The sequence below is a fragment of the Lontra canadensis genome, unplaced genomic scaffold (genome assembly GCF_010015895.1).
Source record: "Lontra canadensis isolate GAN:19392208 unplaced genomic scaffold, GSC_riverotter_1.0 scaffold1, whole genome shotgun sequence".
NCBI lineage: Eukaryota > Metazoa > Chordata > Mammalia > Carnivora > Mustelidae > Lontra > Lontra canadensis.
In genome coordinates, this window is record NW_022630995.1 from 117,441,563 (window position 1) to 117,457,709 (window position 16,147).

Sequence of the window (16,147 nt, forward strand, 5' to 3'; positions counted from 1 at the left end):
TGCTTCTAGGGCAGCTACTGAATCTTCGCCCCCAACATTATGTGAATAAATAAGAAGGAAAATTAAACTGTCCTGCTAAAACCGTATGTACCTCTAGAAACTCTGGTCCTGATCTCAGACACCCCTTTTTCCTGACCTCTCTGCTCTCATGACTTCTCTTATTCCCTCTTACTGCTCTCCCTGCCTCCCCAACATCTTGTCCCTCTAAACTAGCTTTTTCATGGACATAAACACAATCTAAGCTATGGTTCTCATGCCACTGTCCACATTTCAAAATACCAGGCATTTGGTGGCTCTTTGTTGATGCAGAATAAACTAAATCCTTGCTTTGGTGCTAGAATCCCCCCAAGAATCTGGAACAGATCTACTCTAGATATTACCCACCACTGTTTCCCTGCAGGCCTGCCCCATGCATTCTAACCAGCCAGCCATGTCCATTCCCCAAACATATCCTGTTAAAAGCAGTCTTTTGCATTCCACTCCTCACCCCAGAACTCTGAACGATAAGCAATTCTTCCAAGACCGGCTTACCCATGAAATAGGATTCTCCTGCAAACCATCTCTGTATTCCAGGCATTCCAGACTATTCCTTACTCCTCCTTGGTATCCGGACTTTGATGCTTTCATTCTAATCACACACATTTCCTCTGCTTCTCTCTCAACCTCACATCCCCATCCCCAATTTTCAGCTACCAGCACATCTCCTGAGTGGTTCCGATGATAACCACTCTAAAGGCTTCCTCAAATCCACCAAGCCTGTGCTGATGGAAGATACTGATTGCTTCTCTCTCCTCCTCACCTTTCCCCCAGAAAGTGAACTCCATCAAAACAGAACCTCTCATTTATTTCTCTCCTGATGCTAATGCATGGTACTTTACACAGAAACTAATCATTAAATATTTTCAAATTAAAAAACAGCCACCATGCTTACAGCGTATTTTTTAAAACATACTTGTAATTAAAAATAAAATAAACTCTGGAAGACATATGCAAAAACAATTTTTTTAAAAAACAGCCATTTAAAAAGTGATTTTTCTCTATCTCCATAGCCTTAAGGTGGTAGGGAGTCTAAGCTACTTGGCTATATTCACCTAGATGTGGAAAAGAATTCCCTGCTTAGACCACCACAACAAAAACTTTTCCTAAACGATGGATATCTCGATGGCCTACTTTATAGGAAAATTACAAGGGAACAATTTATGTTGAAGTCAACATACTGAAAAGAGGAGTAAAAAACTAAATCAGAAACTGGCTTTGGAGTCTTCTTTAACAGAGCTTGAATCTCACATATTTTGGACAGTCAGATTTATCTCTGGTTGAAAGAAGCATGGTGGACTTGACTGCTCAGGAATTCCTTTCAGTTATTTTAGAATTTTGGTAATTCCTTGATGAATTTTAAAAATTAAAAAAAAAAAAAAAAAAGAGGGTTGATCAGGAAGTGACTTTTTTCCTTCAAACTTGCTCTTCCCGCCACTTTGTTTGCAGAGGGGGTGGGGAACGCAACTGTCCTGTGAGCAACCTGAAGGACCAGCCGTCCCTTTTCCAAAGCTCAGTGGTATGAGGACCCCGCATGGGGTGCACACAGCGGCAGCTTCCCCAGGGCATCTGCTTTACCATTCTCTCCCTTCCTGATTCTGCAGGTTCCAACACTCGAGTCCCGGCCCACTTCTGAATTGCAACCTTTGTCTCCAAAAAGGTAACCCCAAATGGCAAAATTCTCAGCTCCAGATTGAAAACTGGGGGTGTGAACAAGTAATGCCTCAACCATCAGGCCACCTGGGGTCCTCACGTAATTTTCCTATCAATGCCACACATACCTGTAAGAAAAGCTACTCTGGCTTAAAAGTACTGAAGTGTTTCTAAATTGATCAGCACCGCCTTATCTTGGTATCAGTTCCGTAAGTTTTCCCACACACTTCTAGGTTTTAGTTCTTAAATAATAAAAATTGCTATGGAAATAATAAGAACCCAATTTTACAACATTCCGAACACTGGCTTATTGCTATGTGATTCAAAAATCAAGGTACCTCCCACAGGGAAGAAATCCCATTAAATTAGGGACTCTGTTTAATTAAAGGTTTTACTTCATTAGATTAAAAAAGTTAAAACCCACATCAAGATTTTTATTGGCAGACATATGGAATACTACACCAATTTTGAAACAAGCTTTGATTTTTTTTTTTTTTTTTAAGATTAACCACTACCCTTCTTCAACTGAAAAACCCAAAAAATTGTGAGATGAGAAAAGACCTCACAAGTGGCCATGGTAGGATGAGTTTTAGGAGGTCTAGACTTTGTGAAAGAAACTCACTCTCCCCCCTCACCCTCCCTTGGGTCTCACTCCCCAAGGCTCCTCCCCAAGGGCAGGGCAGAAGAAGGCAGAAGTGACAGGAAGTGATGAGTCCACAATTCCCAGGACTACACTGCATCAGCTGTGGGCTCTCACTCTTCTGGACTGTCTACCTTCTCCTTGCCATTGACCAGGTTTTACCAGTTGTACTGGGGAGAGCTTTCTGGTTTATTTGGGTTTTACTTCCTGTAAGTTTTCAACGGTTTAAAGAATGGTTTCTTAAGGTTCATAAGCAATTTTTTTCATGAATATCTTCTTTTTCTTGGTTCCATTTTGGTATCAGGGGAAACACAAATTTTAGAAGTATCAACATAATAAGTAGCATAAGTAAGTAAATCACTGTTCAGCCTTACACATCATTTTTAATCCAAGCTACAAGAAAAGAGCGGGTGGATGGAAAATTTTGAATGAGGGGATTTTAGGTAGCAGTACATGTTCTACATGATTCACAGACTGTTAATTACCTTTGAATAATTACAAGTTGGCTATCACTTCATTTAATTAAAGGTGGCGTTTCTCCTCTGGTGTAGAGGAGAAAACATTCTCCCTCTCAGGATAACCTCATCCCAACATCAGCCTTCATCAGCCTTTCAGGGTCAGACTTCCTCATTGTTCCACACAGAGCAGAGTGAGGCACAAGTGCTCCTTCCCTGCTCCCCACAGAGCATTTTGTATGAGATGAGGAGTTCCCAAACCAGTGAGCACTAGAATCACCTGGAGGACCTGCTGGAACGTGGAGCGCAACGACTTACCCCCCACTCCGAGTTTCTGAGTCAGTAGATCCCATGCAGGGCAACTTTCGGGGTGGTTCTGAGGAGTACAAGAGAGCATATTCTTCTTGGGCTCTGTGGATCACTTTAACAAAGCTTACCAAAAACAGGAGCAACGATGACAGCTACAACAAGGCTGCCAAGGACTGCCACCACTCAGTGTCTGCTATTCAGTCAACACGGATGTAGACACATCACACCTGTCCCCTATTTAATTTTCACAACACTTCCATCAGAGGGAGAGTATGACCCCCATTTTCTGGGTGGGGGACAAAAAAAGATAAAGCTCAGAGATTAATCTGCGGTAAATGATAGACCTTAAAATTCGAATGCAGGTCTGCTTGGCAAAAGCGCATGTATTCTTAATCACAGTTCTGCACAGCAAGGCTGTGGTAAGTAGGGCAACAACAAAGGCAGTGTGCTGTATGTGTGCTCACTCACAATCACTCCTAATTCCTTGTTCTCAAAGATAAGCGAGGTTTTATCCCTGCTAGCAGAGCAATCTCAGAACCACGAAATATGTTTGGTTAAATGTATCCACACGGGTCTGTCTTTGCCGACCGACCTGACACAGAGGCCTTGGAGAGAGGACTGGGCGGCAGCATGAAGTCACTCCTCCAGTTTAAAAACTGCATTACAATTCTTATTTTAGAAGCCTTTTTTTTTTTCTTTTTGGAGCCCTTTTTAGTTTACACATTTGAGGTCCCTAGCTCCATGATAACCTCTGGATTCACAAGTCATCTCCAATGCGCTAAGGGCCTCTTCACATTCATTTCTTTCAAGGACGGGCTATAAATAAACTTGCACCAAACCTGCCATTCTACGCCCGACATCAGGCCCCCCCTCCCAGGAACTTCTGGCCACTGACCTAGGCCATGTTGCTTGGGCCACGACGCCTGTTGTCTGGTCAGCCCAGAAGTCCCCACCTAGGGAGAAAAAGGCCACCAAGTCAGAGGAGGCTCTGAAGCACTGACAGCACTCATAAACAAGGCCCCAGGGGTAGGGGATGTGTGTGCAAAGTCTGACCCCCAGAGCAGATAGCCAGGAGTTCTACCACAAATCCACCAAAGTAAAATAGGGATTTACTGTCAGTCGCCACGCGCCTGCTTTTGAGACATATACTACTGCCCACCAGCTGTGGAGGTGCAGTGCTGATACATCAAAAAGATTCCTGCAAAATGCAACAAACTACCTGCCTCCACTTTTATTATTTTCTTTTAAAGATTTTTTATTTATTTATTTGACAGACAGAGATCACAAGTAGACAGAAAGCCAGGCAGAGAGAGTGGAGGAAGCAGGCTCCCTGCTGAGCACAGTCCTGGGATCATGACCTGGGCCAAAGGCAGAGGCCTTAACCCACTGAACCACCCAGGTGGCCCCCCCCCTTTTTTTTTTGTTAAGTGAACCAGGAACCAAAGGAGAAGCCCTAGGCTTGAGTTTCCAGAGCCTGGTGTGCCCGGCAGAACACAAGTGCACAAGCCATTGCGAAGGGGGGCTGTGCCACAGATGCCTGCAGCAACCAAATTCCGCCGCTCTCATCCACACAGGAGCCTGAGCGACGCTGGGAAATGGAAAATCTGCCAGGATGCTCTCATTCTCTGAGAGGTGGTGAAACTCCTGAGGAATTCAGAGCTGCCCGTTCAGCCCCTGAATGCAGTCATTTAGTCAAGCCCATGCTGGGGCCTGCCGGGGCCCATTGACTCTGACTTTTCAAATGCTCCTCCTTGGAGTTGTGGGTGGGTGTGGTAAAACACTGATAGAAGGACGAAATCACAGCTCCCTAGGGACTAATGAGAGCGATCCTCTTTCTCACCCTGCCTTGCACTGAAAAAGGAAAGGAACGGACGTGGAAGGAGGAACAGACGGTACCAGGAAGGCCCATGTTGAGCGTGAGCTGAGGGGCAGCATGCAGCTAGGCCATCGTCTGGCTGGGAGCACCTTCTTCCAGGCTGGAGCCCACGGGCCCTGCTGCTAATCTAGGTTAGTCATGCAGGATCGCTGGATGCCAGTGGGCGCTTCCATGGCAACACTGGCCCACGGGGCAGGCTGTGCACAGCTGACTACGCATTTATCACCCTTGACTGGCCACTTCACACAGACCTGCCCCTGATAGATGTGACCAACTCTCTAGAACTCACGTTTAAAAGTTTAATTCTCCCTTGGGGGACAGAGTGTAATTTCTCCAGTGTAGTCATCTCCTGAGGCATGGAAGAGACATTTGGCCGGAAGGGAAAGAAAAATCCTCAAATCAACAACGTACATTCATTTTGAAAAAGAAGGAAGTCTTTTTTACTGCTTTAGGAGCAGCACTACACCACTCTGATTTGAATATACAAAAGATCAAACAAAACGAAAAACTCTCAAATCTGTTTCCAAAAGTTGGGCAAGCCTGGTTTAGAGACAGTGACAGAACATGTCACAAACCAAGAGGCAGAAGGATGGCAAGTTTGGGATCTTACTCTTGTGCAAGCGACCTTTCTATTTCATTTTGAAAACCACCCCTGTTGACTTTTACAGTCTATCTTCTGGCCCTTTTTTCCCAGGTTTCTCTAGCCGGACAATCTAACATCCAGGAAACATTTTTCACACACTACAGAAAAAAGTCAATATACTTCAAAGCACAAAGTTTGCTTTGTCATTAAAACTGTATCACTCATCAATACAAGTTAAACATGAGAAATCAACATGGCTTCATGTTGGAATGAAGAAGTGTTGCTTCAAAGAATGGAAAATCTTTTCTTTTGCTTTGTGCATATGAAAGAATTTTCAACAAGCTTTCTTGTAATAAAAATCACGAGGCTAAATCTTCCAAAGATTTCACCTTTATTACTTCCCCCATCACCTACCACACACGACACAAAGAAAAAACGATCAAAGACTTAATCCTTAATTTCAAAAACCAAATCTGATTTAATATAAAAGATAAGTATCAGCCAAGGGAAACGACAAAACAGCATTATGTCACCGTTGTTTTCCTGGAGGAGCTCCCAGGGGATCTTCTCAAAGTAACAGCTCTCTGCTACTCACTTCTGCTTGCCACAGAAGACTCAGCCTCGTTAGAATACTGCAAGAGTTGTACAGAACTCCATTTTGCAAAATTAAATCAACCTTTAAGATTTTTTTATGTAATTTAAAGGCATACTATAAGTTTTAAACTAAGTGAGAGAGCCTCTACCCAGGCAAACTTGAGTCAAAGTCAGTCACTTCCATCCTAATGAGAGTCATGTTAATTTACCTTTCAAAATCAATCTGCCACTTACTTTGCTGCATGCATGTTAATATGTAGCAAAGGTCTGAAAGGATTCACTTATAAAAATCTATCAAGGAGCACCAGGTTAGGGTGGAGGAGGTAAGTGGTAGTGTGGTGGTTTAAGGAATATTTTAACTTTTTTTTTTCCCCACAAGAGAGTATCCATTTACTATTTGTGTAGTTAAAATTTTTTATTAAAAACAAAAGAAAATGCCTCGTACAACATCAAGATCAGGACTAAAGAAATACGAAGGTGTTGAACATTTTGTCAGTAATCCTCACTGAAACCTATGAACACAGTTTTGGATGCTGGACTCCGTCTTCTTTTTTTTTTTTTTTTTATATCTTATTTACTTATTTGACAGAGAGAGAGAGGGAGACAGCAAGAGAGGGAACGCAAGCAGAGTGAGAAGGAGAAAAGCAGACTCACCGCTAGACAGGGAGCCCAACTCGGGGGCTTGATCCCAGGACTCTGAGATCATGACCTGAGCCGAAGGCAGCCGCTTAACAACTGAGCCACCCAAGCGCCCCTAAATATGTCTTTTACCTTTTTTTTAATTTTTTAATATTTTAGTTATTTGAGAGAGCGTGCGCACAAGCAGGGGGTTCAGCAGAGGGAGGAGGAGAAGCAGGGTCCCTGCTTAGCAGGGAGCCCGATGTGGGGCTCAATCCCAGGACCCCGGGATCACAACCAGGGCCGAAGGCAGACGTTTAACGACTAAGCCACCCAGGCATCCCTGGACTCAGTCGTCGATCATTACTAATAATTACAGGCCATCTGCACAAGGCAGTGCATTAGAGACTATGTTCCAAAGTCCAAACACAAGCGGCTGTTATTTAGAAAAGTATCTTAACAGATCATAAATATATTCAAGAGGCATATTTACCCTATAGATGGAAAAGCACAAGAATCTGTCTTCTCCAATGGTCTTAAAAGGCCAGTGAGGAAAGCTGTGTGGGTGGGGATACACAGCTCTAACAAGAGGAGGATGAGGGGAAGGGAGACAGATGAGCAACTGCATTTCTGTGTAGGACATAGTCCCTTATCTTCTAAACATGTTGGTTTTTTTTTAAATGCATTTTAACATTAAAAAAAAGAAGAAGAACTAGTACTGACTGAGGAAGGTCATCATGTAAATGGCACAATTACACAAACCCCAACAGTAAGAAGAAATCGCTCCTGACCTTGAAGATTTGACAATCTATATGCTAGGGGTTAGTAAATATACCATTTGAAATGTGAAGACATTAATGTTACTGAGAAATTCCAGAAAACGGCAGTCTCTCGGAGGGATCCCTAAAATGCTGACAGTTTTTACTTCCAGTTCACTGAAAGCAGATACAGAAATCACCCTCCCTTCCCACAGTGGCAAAAGGCTCGCTAGAGATAAATCTGCCACCTGACTATTTCTGTCCCCCCATTTAATTAGAAAGGTCCCCGGTGTTCCGAGCTCCCTCAGTCGGCCTGCTTTACTGGCAACTGCACATTTGGCACCAATGAGAAACATGGGTAGCAGCTGTTGGCTCTTCCCCTACAGGTCTCATTTGTACTAGGATCAACCAGAGCACTGGCTCATTACCATGCCGTTCTTCTTACACACTCAACTGACCATGAAGGACCACATCACATACCTATAAAATAATGAGGCTGGTGAAAGCCTGCTCATTACAGCCACAAAATAAAAGAATGCAGTGGTCACAAACGAAGAATGTAGACTAGCAAGCTCAAAGTTCTGGGCTTTTCTTTAAATGCTTGTCTCATTTATTTACACTCAACAACAACAACAAATGTTTGGGGTATTAAACATATTAAGCATTCAAAATTCAAATGAAGCGTCGTGTGGACTTCTTACTTCCCACTCGGAGTACGGCCCCAACAGGCTCCTTGCCTGGGCGACTCTGCTCCACAGAGGTACCGCATCAAATTTTCTAAAAATCATGAATCTGATCTTATTATTCACCTATTTATAACTTTTTCCGAGCCAAATGCTACCTACAGGATTAAAGATGATTGGTGGTTAAGCCAAGCACACCCTTCATGTTTGGGCTTCAATGAGAAGCCTCTAACCTTCAGGGGGTAAGACCTCTTTCTGCTTATTTCTCACCCCAAAGTAGATTAAGACCCATTTCTGCCCCCTCTCTCTCTTCTAGACACTACAAAAACAAGAAATTGGGAGGCATGGGGTGGGAGGGGGGGGCACAGCCCTTGCCTCTGCCAGTTCTCTCATGAACTCCTCCCTTGACTTTCAAAACCTTCTGAAATATCCCTGCCCCTCCGTCACAGTCCCCAGCCCCAACCTCCACTCTCACCTCCCATCCCTGCTGTGAATGATTCCTTTCTCCGCCATACATCTGTTTTTGCAAATCTGTCCATGTTTACATTTACAAAAACCAGATAGACTGCACACGTGCCTACAGATTTTCTTTATTAGAATGAGCTCCTTAAAGGCAAGGACTACTCCTGAGAGTACAATGCTCAGTAAAAAGTGATGCTTATTACACACCTTTGACTTAATGATTATATTCAAACATTACTCAATTTCAAACAATCCAGAATTCTACTCGAGTCTGCCAGTCTTATTCATTATCTGATGACAAAATATGATTCACTGTCTGATACCTAAAACTGACTTTACCAGACTGTTGTACCCATCAAATGACTCAAATTTGGAAGGAGGCTGACGGCTTTCTTTCCTAGGTCAGCCACGATAGCTGCCTCAGAAAACACCGTATGTTTATCAGTTAATATTACAGGCTTTCATTTTTCAGTCTGCTATATTACTAGTCATGAAAGTCCAAGTATACTACACCAAAAAAAAAAAAAAGTGTGAGTTATATTTATAGCAAACACACATTTAATTTTAAATCAAATCAAGTAAGATTCAGAATGATATTAATAAGCTGCCTCTAGGACTAAAACTTCAACAACAAAAATCCCACAATGAAAAATCTCTCCATGCTGTTATAAATGCATAGTGGGGAAAACAAAACAAAAAATACAGGATCTAAGGAGTTTTAAAACACAAATGAGGGGCACCTGGGTGACTCAGTGGGTTAAGCCTCTGCCTTCGGCTCAGGTCATGATCTCAGGGTCCTGGGATCGAGTCCTGCATCGGGTTCTCTGCTCAGTGGAGAGCCTGCTTCCCTTCCTCTCTCTCTGCCTGCCTCTCTGTCTATTTGTGATCTCTGTCTGTCAAATAAATAAATAAAATCTTAAAAAAAAGAAAAACACACAAATGAGATTATGTGGCTCCTCCTACTGCTGAAAGATCACCACAGGCTTCCCTTAGCATTCAAGATTAAAACCCAGAAGCCTCGCCTAGAAGGCTCCATCCCAGCACACCTCTTTTTTTTTTAATTAACATATAATATATTATTTGCCCCGGGGGTATGGGTCTGTGAATCTTTGTCAGGTTTACACATTTCACAGCACTCAGCATAGCACATACCCTCCCCAATGTCCATTACTCTATCCATCTCCATCCACTCATATCCAGTCACTCTATCCATCTCCCCCACCCCCTAGCAGCCCTCAGTTTGTTTTGTGAGATTAAGAGTCTCTTATGGTTTGTCTCCCTCCTGATCCCATCTTGTTTCATTTTTTCCCTCCCTACCCACCATGACCCCCACCCACCTCTCAACTTCCTCATATCAGGGAGATCATATGATAATTGTCTTTCTCTGATTGACTTATTTCACTCAGCATAATACCCTCTAGTTCCATCCACACTGTTGCAAATGGCAAGATTTCATTTCTTTTGAAGGCTGCACAGTATTCCATTATATATCTATACCACATCTTCTTTATCCATTCATCTGTTGATGGACATCTAGGTTCTTTCCATAGTTTGGCTATTGTAGACATTGCTGCTAAAAACATTCAGGTGCACATGCCCCTTCGGATCACTTTGTTTGTATCTTTAGGGTAAATATCCAGTAGTGCAATTCCCGGATCATAGGGTAGCTCCATTTTCAACTTTTTGAGGAACCTCCATACTGTTTTCCACAGTGGCTGCACCAGGTTGCATTCCCACCAACAGTGTAGGAGGGTTCCCCTTTTTCCCCATCCTGCCCAACATCTGTCATTCCCTGACTTGTTAATTTTAGCCATTCTGACTGGTGTAAGGTGGTATCTCATTGAGCACACCTCCTCTTAAATGCTACCTCCAGATATATTCCCCTCCCTCTGCCCTTCTCAAATACTAGCCACAATGGCCTTTTCATGCCTGGAATGAGTGGAGCAGTGCATTGCTGATCCCCACCTGGATGCTCTATCCAGAGAGCTGAGGGCCTTGTCACCAACACCTCAGGTTAAGCGCACTCTTCCACAGGTCCCAGATCCAAATGGGCACTTGGCCCCACCAGCAGGAGTTCTGCAGCACTCCTCCCTGCTTCATCTCTTTATCACTATCTAAACCTATCTTGTCTATCCATTTATCTGTTTAAATTATGTCTGGCTCTCCACCCTCACCTCCTCCAAGAATGTAAGTTTCAGAAGGTCAGATACCATTTCTCTCCCAGCACACTGTGTACCCAACACTAACCCATTACGCTAAATAAGTATTGGCTGAATGGATAGAAATCTGCATACAGATGCAGAACCTCAAGTAGTGATTTCTTTTAAAAACAAAACAAAACTATGATAACAACAACAAAAAAAACATACAATCTGAAGCTAACAGAAGCATTTTCAAGAGACAGTACAAAAGACAGTATTTTTTTAAACCAGGCAGATACGGACAGCAAGCATCCTACAAATAACAGATTCATAGATCAAATTGTCAAGTACCACACAGAAGGCAAGAGAAAGACAAATCATTCCTAAACCCATCTTGTATCTCCCAAGACTGCTGAAATGCCTCTAAGGGGATTTTAATAAAAAAAAAAAAAAAAAAAAAAAAAGGAACTCTTCTCTCAAGTAATTATTCAGGAGCAAGTTTATTTTTTGTTTGTTGAGAAGAGTCTTGAGAGATCAAACATACTAAGTGGATATTTTTTGTCACTTCACATCCTGAGCACCCGCTAATTCCCAACATACATCCAACTGAACGAATTACATTCTACAGAACAGCTTTAAAATTATACAGATTTACCATTCGGAGGAAAAGTCCCTCCCAATGACTGAACGCACACACATTCCAGAGAACCAATTGCACCGCATACGATAAGAAGAACTGTTTGAAACCGGGCCAATGTACCAAGTACTGCTTTAGCCAGAATAAATGCTCAGCATTTAGACTTGCTAACCAACAGCAAAAAGCAACAGGAAAAGGCTTACATTTGGAAAATGAAAGGAAAAACAATGTCTATGTATTGATAAGAACAGTGAAGAACAATGGGATAATAAGGAAACTGGCAAGAGGGGATTTATTTTTCTAAAGAAGAAAATATTAAGAAACATTTATTCTTTACATGAGTACAGAGAGACCCATCAGCACATTTCAGTTACTGAACAAACAAACAAAAAATTGTACGGCTCCTCCTCTATTCATCTAATGAAATTCATTCCGTTATGGGAGCCTATCAAGGACTAAACCCAAGGATGGATCTTCCATTCTCGGTCAACTCACAACCTCCAGTAGAAGCTGCTGCCAACTACATGTTAAACAGGGGAAACAAGTTGCTGTGGACATGTATATACGATATGATCAACTTTCTACCACAGAAAAAAATTCTTTTTCAGGCTCCAACATAAAAACACAAAGATATCCAAACCTACTTGCATATCACACAAAACAGATGACAACAATGTAAGAAATGAGTGTTGGTGTGTTTTTACAGAACTGTCAAGCTTTTTCTTTACCTCCCGACTTACAGTTATCTTCTTTTGGTTAATTGCACATGTCACATTTGTTTTCACAGAAAGAAAGCTTAATGTCATAAAAACTAGAGGCAGCCTCATTATTCTATTCCATTTCATCCCACAGACATTTCAAGAAGGAAGAACAGGGAGATTATTATAGGAGAAGAAAGCTGGAAACATGTATTGGTATTTTATATGGCAACAAGCAACAATTACATGTTTCTAAATATTCTCATTTTCATCATAACCCCAGCTCACCTCCTACCACTGGCTATAATTGGCATCTCCTTAAAGCTAAACAGTAAGTCATTGTTTTTCTGGAGAAGTCTCCCTTCATTTTGACCTCTGCTAAGCAGTGTTATGAGCCTTACAAAGCTTGTCAGGATTCTTTGGCCTGGATTTTGGCCCAGCCACAGACATTTATATGCAGAATATATCATCTTTTCCCCATCACTGCCAACAAGCAGTTCACTTGCTTAAAACAAAGGATATTTATCAAACTTAATACAGCACCCTCTACCTTCTTTAACACAAGTAAACTAGAATCTGAGAGTTCACTCATTTTTTTTTTTTAAGTACATTTTAGGAGCTTCAAAGATTGTGTCTTTTATAATGCTATAAAATTTCCATTTTTAACTCTCTGAGAAGCAGAAGCAAATATATCCATTGTAAGGAAACAATAAGCAAACATTTAAAGTTACCAAATGCACTGATGATTTATATTAAAAACCTCCGACTGTAAAACAGTTTCTTCCAACAGAATTGCATTTAAATGTTATGACACTTAAAGTTATTTAAGAGTATGAAGGCACTCCTATGGTTTTCCAGAGTCCAACTAAGATCTTAAGCCTCACAGAATAAAAAACAGAAAATCTATTTGTTTCCGGTCAATACTGACTCCCCGTCTATGTGCTAGACCTAAGGACAAAAGAAGTAAGGGTTCTACAATCTAGGGGGAGAAATACAAAAGGGGGGTAGGGGCAGACTGCTAAGAGTGATTGCAGAGGTTGGTTCCAAGTGCTAAAGAATCAGGGGAGAAAAACACCAACTCTCAAGGAAGGGGGCTGGGATGATTTAATTAAGAGCGGTGACATCTGAGCTTGAAGAATGGACAGGAGTTTGGAAGAGGGGAGGGGGGGTCCCCACGCCCCTTCTGAGAAAGCATGTAAGTTGTGGAGGGGTGATCAGTCACCATGGGGTGTTTGCACCATCTTACTTCATTCCCCAACTCCAGCTCCAAATTTCTCCTCAAAAGGGTCCAGAGAACCACTGACAATTCATGGGGATAACAGCCTTTTGCAGCTATCCGCTCCACTTGGCTGGCCTAGAGCCTCCGTGATATTTTAGGTTGGCAATACCCTGAGAACTGCCTGTGGACTTTCCTCAGCCTGGAACAATGACCTCAAATTACTTTGCACATAAAAAACCGTCAATTTTAGGAAAAGAACTGAGTGGGGATGTCACAGTTTAGAAAGCAAATGGACTTAACTGGCCTCAGATGATCGCAAAAACAAAACTGACCACTCCTCCCACCCCTCCATTCTCCTCATAGCCCCAAGAATACAGTCCCCAAAGAATACATACACTTGATACAGGGCCTTGCTCTGCAAAGTCTGGCCTGACTTCCCAATTCAAATGATTTTACACTATTTTCAAGACCTCTTCCTGTCCTTGTGTTTGTTGAGCCAGCAGTCACAATTCCGTATTTTAAAAGTTCAGTAATAAATTTAAAAGGAGGGGCACCTGAGTGGCTCAGTGTGTTAAAGCCTCTCCCTTCGGTTCAGGTCATGATCCCAGGGTTCTGGGATCGAGCCCTCCATCGGGCTCTCTGCTCAGTGGGGAGCCTGCTTCCTCCTCTCTCTGCCTGCCTCTCTGCCTACTTGTGATCTCTGTCTGTCAAATAAAGAAAATCTTAAAAAAAAAAAAAAAAAAAAAAAAAAAGAAAAAGGCTACCAGGGGCAAAGGGGGGGGGGGGACTCCAATTTGAATGAACATTGATCAATGCTTGAATTTCAACCTAAAAATGTACAGTAACCAAAGTTTGCAGAAACAAAAAGATGAACTAGACCAGAGGTTAGCAAACTGGCTCTTGAGGTGAATCTGGCCCAGCTATCTATTTTTATAAATAAAGATTTATTGCAACACAGCCCTACCCACTTATTTCCAAACTGTGTATGGTCACTTTGGTCCTGGAACAGCAGAGGTGACTTGTTACAACAAAGACTGCATGGACAGCAAAACCTGAGATACTTACCATCTGGTCCTTTACAGAAAAAGTTTGTCAGCCCTTGGACTAGACCCTAAATTATCAAGAAACATAAAGGTGAATTTTTTAAAGTTATTTTGAAGTGTTTCATTTTAAAGGAGTACAAGACTATTTCAGAAATAGTTCCTTCTGAAACATGTAAGGCTTTCAGTAACCACCAAATTTCTCTCTTATCAGCTTTCCTGACCTGAGGGGGAAAGATGAGAAATCTCCACTCTCGTCTCTATCTAGTTTTAATAAACCTTACTCTTTTATTCCAAAATATTAGCATAATGTAGTATGTGGTAAAAAGTGTGCCAAGCTGGCAACCTCCAGGGTCTGGCACCACCTGCTGTATGATCTTATCTACTCCCTCCAGGACTCAGCTCTAATACCCTGCCTGGCCTTGTGGTCAACAGGCTCAAAAGGCTGGTTGAGGGTGGTAACCTCAACCAGGCTGAAGGTGGTAAAAAGTGTATGTTGGTGAAAGTTTGGGAAACATAGGGGGCATAAAAACCATTCCCATCACTGGTTCCAGCTGCATCTTCAACAGAGTAATGGACTTCACACTACAATTATGTAGGATTTTTAGGATGACGTGAATGGGAAAGGACAGAATACGAGGGAGATTGCAGAGCAAAAGAAAACCTAAGGAGAAGCTCTGGGATTAAAAACTCCCGAGGCACAGTGAGTCCATCCAACTTCCCTGAGCTATCTACTCCGGCAGGCGGGTGTGGTTTGCGGAAAATATGAAGAATTAAGCCAGTGGTTGCTATTTTCTTTTTTTAAGACTATTTATTTATTTGACAGACAAGAGATCACAAGCAGGCAGAGAGGCAGGCAGAGAGAGAGAGAGGTGGAAGCAGGCTCCCTGTTGAGCAGAGAGCCATGTGCGGGGCTTGATCCCAGGACCCTGGGATCATGACCTGAGCCGAAGGCAGAGGCTTTAACCTGCTGAGCCACCCGGGTGCCCCCCAAGTGGTTGCTATTAAAGGTCAGAACTTACTGTTCCTCAAGTGTCCTGGTTCTTGACAAGTCTGGTGAGAGACTGCATTACTGTATTTGAATACCTTTATTTAAATAAAAGGACATTTGTCAGGTTGACAGTGTGAAGAAACAAGCTGCCAGCCTTGATAAAATTAAACTGAGATCTTCAAATAAAGGTAGAGTGAACCCCTAACACATTTAATCTTATTCCTTGGATTTAAAGCCTTGTAGGGATCTCTCAGTAATTATGGCTACCCTCTCTCTGCCCTCAGGGTAATGTTGCTTCCCTACAACTCTAGCCCAATCACACACTCAACCATTCCCTTACAATAAAATAGATGAGAAGTGGCTGAAATATTTACATTAGACTTTACCAAAAACGCCGGAGGATAACGAACAGAAATAAACAGGGTACATCCAACCAGATAATTTGACTGACAAATTACAACTTGCCCACTTAACCTCGGGGGCCCCTGGTTATCTACAGACCCACCACCAGGTTACTTGGGAAGGCATTCTTTCACTCCCAGACTTCTCTCATTCATCCTGGATCATCCACGCAGGGTGAGCGACATTAACTAAGTCCACCTCTTTCAGGAGAGACCCTCATCTCCCTACGGATGACTTCCACAGCACGATCCTGGAAGAACATGACCCAGCCATCCTGGCACCCCTCCACTACATGTGCTCCTTAAGCAGCAGGCTTTAATTACATTCAGTCACATGCATTCCACTGTTATCC

The 16,147-nt window shown here is 42.5% G+C and overlaps 1 protein-coding gene across 7 annotated transcripts in view; it reads right to left on the reverse strand.

The window, feature by feature from the left end:
* The window catches only part of AFF1 (AF4/FMR2 family member 1), a 199,980-nt gene that overhangs the window by 90,342 nt on the left and 93,491 nt on the right, over positions 1–16,147 (reverse strand). The window contains exon 1 of one of the 7 annotated variants that reach the window (XM_032862052.1): positions 15,425–15,563. The exons of the other annotated variants lie outside the window; for them this stretch is intronic. The gene's annotated coding sequence lies outside the window, so the exon portion shown is untranslated. Of the gene's footprint in view, positions 1–15,424; positions 15,564–16,147 lie in introns of those variants that run through there. 7 annotated transcript variants of the gene reach the window in all.